Consider the following 6,651-nt stretch of genomic DNA (forward strand, 5'->3'; position numbering starts at 1 on the left):
ATTGGGGAGCTTCGACGGTGCGGCGGCGGCATGGGACGACGCCGGCGCGACGCCACCCGTCGACGTGGTCATCCGCGGCGGCAAGAAGAGGCTGCGCGCGAGGTCGATGCTGGGCCGAGCTCCGGCGGTGGCGACGCCAACGCTCCCCGTGCTAGGGTTTTCGGCGGCGGCGGTGGTGCCGCCGGCGGCGGGAGGGTTGCGGCTGTACAATGGGGTGAGCGGGGTGCCGGCGCGCGCGTCCATGGGTGCAGTGCGCCGGCACCGGCGCGCGCGGCGTAGGAAGAGGAGAGAAGAGAGTGCGGCGCGAGCCCTCGAATGTGCCGCGGGCGGAACCGGGCGCCCCAAATACACCACGCGAGATAGCGTATCCGACCGCGCGTCCAACTCCTTATACAACGCGCGCTGTTGTCGCGCGCCAGCTAGAGCCACCCGCCAGGTTGCGCGCGCGCTAAAACGCCCACTTTTACGGCACGACGCTTGTTTAGCGCGGCTGTTGGAGATGCTCTAAGTGAAGTTTTCTTCCCTGATTTTTCTAGTCTTCACATACCCCCGCCATTGAAGATCAAGGTCTGGATTTTGACATGTCCATTTGGCGTGTAGCTATCTACTTCTTCCGTCCGACAAAGCTTGTCCCTTAAATGCATGTATCTAGCACTAAGTTAGTGCTTGATACATTCATTTGAGGAACAAGTCCGGGACAAGTTTTTTTGGATGGAGGGAGTACCTCCTCTTGGGTCAATTTTCCAAACAAATTTTCATGATAGTTTAATTAGTGGCAATACGTGCAAAACTGCCTAACCTAGTTATTAATGCATGTTTGGGACAAGCTTTCTGTTTTGACCAGGTAATGCAAGCTTTCTCACGGTAGCATCATATGAGATGCAGCAGGTAGATGGACCCGTACAAGCTTTATCGTGCATGCACGTGCTCCACGAGCGCATGCCAGCTGACATATAAAATATCCACAAGATCTGGTATATATGTACGTATATAGTTTCATCCAATCTAGTGCTTGCAATCCTCCAATCATGTTGCATACGCCTCCATGCATGATTGACTGTCGCCATACATATAGTGACCCACTACCACTAAAACCCCCACTTGATTTTGGTTTAGTCTTGTCATTGGCTCTTATGAGTCATCAATGCCACATACTCCCTCTGCCCGAAAAAAACTTGCCCAAGCTTATTCCTTAAATGGATGTATCTAGCACTACATCCATTTGAGGAATAAACTTTTTCGGACGAAGGGAGTATTTAACTCTGCAAACACCAGCTCAAAAAAGGAGAAGAAAAAACTCTGCAAATACAGCTAAAAAAACTCTGAAACCAGCACTAACTTAGGTTTAATATTACACCAGTGGCTATTGATTGTGACACTAAGTTCTGCCAGCTGACTATTATTTCTTGGTGAGAGGAGATGTCAAAATTTGCATCTGGCCTCATCGTTTTCCTCTTGCGGGAAGCAAGACGAAATACAACCATGCAAGCAAGGCCAAGAATAAGAATATAGAGTGTATGCAGAATTTCTTCGATTGAAAAGTAAGAAAAGACAACCAATGGATATAGCCAAAAAATTGATAAAAAAAAGTTAGATGTGGACATACAACAAATTTTCAAACACCATTTCTTTTGTGGACACGAAATGAAATCCAAACTGTGAAAAGTAGAACATTAGAATCCTCGCTTGAATGTCTTAAGAAAACAAATATGACCTGAATGTCTCTTATTTTCTAAAAAAAAAGTTAAAATACACTGCAGTGCGTTAATGGTTTTTTCTACGGAGAGTGCCTTATTGTTCCTTATTACTATTTGATCAGCACCTTGGGTAGTTTCTTTTTTCCCTTTAGGACATGCCATTTTAGTAGGTTTTTTTGGGGGCTGTACAATCTTGTTTATCATGTAGGCAAATGGGAGAAAAATCGAAATCACTAATTAAGATGTAATCTTTGCAAAGGTCACTCCCATCTTCCCAGGTTGCAACAAGTCGCACACTTGCACCTGGGAGTTTTCCCTTTTTTCATAGATTTTATTCAAACATTTTATCTATTAAATTGTGTGTCCAAATCACGAACCATTTTTGCTGTTGGATTTCTTGCATCAAGATCTTCGAAACTAGATCCCATATTAATAAGTTTTGAGATTTTTTCCAGAAAAAACTGAAAGAAAACAAAACTTGAGCCGGAAGCATGATTTTTTTCTCTCACTTTGGTTTCTTTTTCCTGTGCCTCTTGCGGAAGCAAAACTGTACCACCACGAGAAACAAATCTATGCCTCACGTGAAAGATGAAAAACATTTTCCCCTCTCCGAGAGGCACAACTGTGTGTCGCGTGAAGCAAGTATGTGTCTCTAGCGAAAGCAAAATTGTGCCTCCACGAGAAGCAAATCTGTGCCTCTCACGGAAGAAAAAGATACATCTTTTCTCTTTCTGAGAGGCACAACTGTGTCTCTTGTGAAGCAAACCTGTGCCTCCACAAGAAGAAAAATATGTGCATCTCGCGGAAGAAAAGACGTGTTCTTTTCCTTTTCCAAGTGGCACAATTGTGCCTCTCGCGAAAGAAAAAAAAGCATATTTTTGGGCAATTTTTTTCCCAATTTGTTTTGTCAAACCGGGCAAAAACCGAAAAGCCGACCCCCCCCCCTAAAAAACCATATAATATCTAAAAACGCGTACAGAAAATAAAAATAAAATAAAATCCTGAGGGATCATCCAGCATGTGACACATGGCGGCGGTCAAGAGCGCGTCACTTGACGCGCTCTCGGCCCACCAAAAATGACCCTTGAGGGGCTCCCGCAAGGGGTACCCCTCGATTAGTTTCTCTCGTAGGCGAAAGTATGAGGGCCCATATCCCTGAAAATGTGTGCGAGACTAGGTCCACTTAAATGAAGGAAATATGTCCTAGAGGCAATAATAAAGTTATTATTCATTTCCTTATTTCATGATAAATGTTTATTATTCATGCTAGAATTGTATTAACCGAAAACTTAGTACATGTGTGAATACATAGACAAACAGAGTGTCACTAGTATGCCTCTACTTGACTAGCTCGTTGAATCAAAGATGGTTAAGTTTCCTAACCATAAACATGACTTGTTATTTGATTAACGGGATCACATCATTAGGAGAATGATGTGATTGATTTGACCCATTCCGTTAGGTTAGCACTTGATCGTTTAGTATGTTGCTATTGCTTTCTTCATGACTTATACATGTTCCTATGACTATGAGATTATGCAACTCCCGTTTACCGGAGGAACACTTTGTGTGCTACCAAACATCACAACATAACTGGGTGATTATAGTGCTCTACAGGTGTCTCCGAAGGTACTTGTTGGGTTGGCGTATTTCGAGATTAGGATTTGTCACTCCAATTGTCGGAGAGGTATCTCTGGGCCCTCGGTAATGCACATCACTATAAGCCTTGCAAGAAATATGACTAATGAGTTAGTTGCGAGATGATGTATTACATAACGAGTAAAGAGACTTGCCGGTAATGAGATTGAACTAGGTATTGAAATACCTACGATCAAATCTCGGGCAAGTAACATACCGATGACAAAGGGAACAACGTATGTTGTTATGCGGTTTGACCGATAAAGATCTTTGTAGAATATGTAGGAGCCAATATGAGCATCCAAGTTCCGCTATTGGTTATTGACCGGGGTGTTGGAAATATGCCCTAGAGGCAATAATAAAAGTGTTATTATTATATTTCCTTGTTCGTGATAATTGTCTTTTATTCATGCTATAACTGTATTATCCGGAAATCGTAATACACGTGTGAATACATAGACCACAATATGTCCCTAGTGAGCCTCTAGTTGACTAGCTCGTTGTGATCAACAGATAGTCATGGTTTCCTGGCTTTGGACATTAGATGTTGTTGATAACGGGATCACATCATTAGGAGAATGATGTGATGGACAAGACCCAATCCTGAGCATAGCACAAAGATCGTGTAGTTCGTTTGCTAGAGCTTTGCCAATGTCAAGTATCTCTTCCTTTGACCATGAGAGCGTGTAACTCCTGGATACCGTAGGAGTGCTTTGGGTGTATCAAACGTCACAACGTAACTGGGTGACTATAAAGGTGCACTACAGGTATCTCCGAAAGTATCTATTGTTTTATGCGGATCGAGACTGGGATTTGTCACTCCGTGTAAATGGAGAGGTATCTCTGGGCCCACTCGGTAGGACATCATCATATGCGCAATGTGACCAAGGAGTTGATCACGGGATGATGTGTTACGGAATGAGTAAAGTGACTTGCCGGTAACGAGATTGAACAAGGTATTGGATACCGACGATCGAATCTCGGGCAAGTAACATACCGATAGACAAAGGGAATTGAATATGGGATTGATTAAGTCCTTGACATCGTGGTTCATCCGATGAGATCATCGTGGAACATGTGGGAGCCATCATGGGTATCCAGATCCCGCTGTTGGTTATTGACCGGAGAACGTCTCGGTCATGTCTGCATGTCTCCCGAACCCGTAGGGTCTACACACTTAAGGTTCGATGACGCTAGGGTTATAAAGGTGTGACGCCCCCGATTCAATCGTACACTAATCATGCACGCAAATGTGTACGATCAAGATCAGGGACTCACGGGAAGATATCACAACACAACTCTACAAATAAAATAAGTCATACAAGCATCATAATACAAGCCAGGGGCCTCGAGGGCTCGAATACAAGTGCTCGATCATAGACGAGTCAGCGGAAGCAACAATATCTGAGTACAGACATAAGTTAAACAAGTTGCCATAAGATGGCTAGCACAAACTGGGATACAGATCGAAAGAGGCGCAGGCCTCCTGCCTGGGATCCTCCTAACTACTCCTGGTCGTCGTCGTCAGCCTGCACGTAGTAGTAGGCACCTCCAATGTAGTAGTCGTCGTCGACGCTGGCTCCTGGCTCCTGGACTCCAGCATCTGGTTGCGACAACCAGAAAGAAAGGAAAGGGGAAAAAGGGGGGAGAAAGCAACCGTGAGTACTCATCCAAAGTACTCGCAAGCAAGGAACTACACTACATATGCATGGGTATATGTGTAAGGAGGCCATATCAGTGGACTGAACTGCAGAATGCCAGAATAAGAGGGGGATAGCTAATCCTGTCGAAGACTACGCTTCTGGCAGCCTCCGTCTTGCAGCATGTAGAAGAGAGTAGATTGAAGTCCTCCAAGTAGCATCTCCAAGTAGCATATCCAGGTAGCATCTCCAGTAGCATCGCATAGCATAATCCTACCCGGCGATCCTCTCCTCGTCGCCCTGTAGAAAAGCGATCACCGGGTTGTCTGTGGAACTTGGAAGGGTGTGTTTTATTAAGTATCCGGTTCTAGTTGTCATAAGGTCAAGGTACAACTCCAAGTCATCCTGTTACCGAAGATCACGGCTATTCGAATAGATTAACTTCCCTGCAGGGGTGCACCACATAGCCCAACACGCTTGATCCCATTTGGCCGGACACACTTTCCTGGGTCATGCCCGGCCGCGGAAGATCAACACGTCGCAGCCCCACCTAGACACAACAGAGAGGTCAACACGCCGGTCTAAACCTAAGCGCATAGGGGTCTGGGCCCATCGCCCATAGCACACCTGCACGTTGCGAGGGCGGCCGGAAGCAGAACTAGCCCCCTTAATACAAGAGCGGGCTTACGTTCCAATCCGGCGCGCGCCGCTCCGTCGCTGACGTCTGAAGTGCTTCGGCTGATACCACGACGTCGGGATACCCATAACTACTCCCGCGTAGATGGTTAGTGCGTATAGGCTCGTAGCCAACTCAGATCAAATACCAAGATCTCGTTAAGCGTGTTAAGTGTCCGCGAACGCCGAACAGGGCCAGGCCCACCTCTCTCCTAGGCGGTCTCAACCTGCCCTGTCGCTCCGCCACAAAGATCCACACAGAGGGCCGTCGGGACAAAGGTCCTTTCAGCCCCCAATCCGTGAATCACTCGCGGGTACTCTTCGAGCTGACCCGACTTTAGTCACCATCTGTATAGTATGTATGTATGTATAGTATAAACCCGTGATCACCTCCCGAGTTATCACGGCCCAATAGTATAGCAAGGCAGACTGACAAGAATGTAGGGCCAATGATGATAAACTAGCATCCTATACTAAGCATTTAGGATTGCGTGTAAGGTATCAATGACTGTAGCAGCAATGACAGGCTATGCATCAGAATAGGATTAACGGAAAGCAGTAACATGCTACACTACTCTAATGCAAGCAGTATAGAGAAGAGTAGGCGATATCTGGTGATCAAAGGGGGGGCTTGCCTGGTTGCTCTGGCAAGAGAGAGGGGTCGTCAACTCCGTAGTCGTACTGGGTAGCAGTGGCGTCGATCTCGGTGTCTAGCGAGAGAAGAGGGGGAAGAAATAATAAATATAATGCAAACAAATGCATGACGATACATGACATGACAAAGCGTGATGCTAGGTGTGCCCTAACGCGGTACGAGGTGGTACTGGTGAAGGGGGAACATCCGGGAAATTATCCCCGGTGTTTCGCGTTTTCGGGCAAAGGAGCCGGAGGGGGAAAGTTGCGTGTTCGCTATGCTAGGGATGCGTGGCGGACGAACGGGCTGCATATTCGGGTTTGCCTTGTCGTTCTGAGCAACTTTTATGTACAAAGTTTTTTCATCC

Source organism: Triticum aestivum, chromosome 5B (assembly GCF_018294505.1).
Source record: "Triticum aestivum cultivar Chinese Spring chromosome 5B, IWGSC CS RefSeq v2.1, whole genome shotgun sequence".
In the NCBI taxonomy this organism is placed as follows: Eukaryota; Viridiplantae; Streptophyta; class Magnoliopsida; order Poales; family Poaceae; genus Triticum; species Triticum aestivum.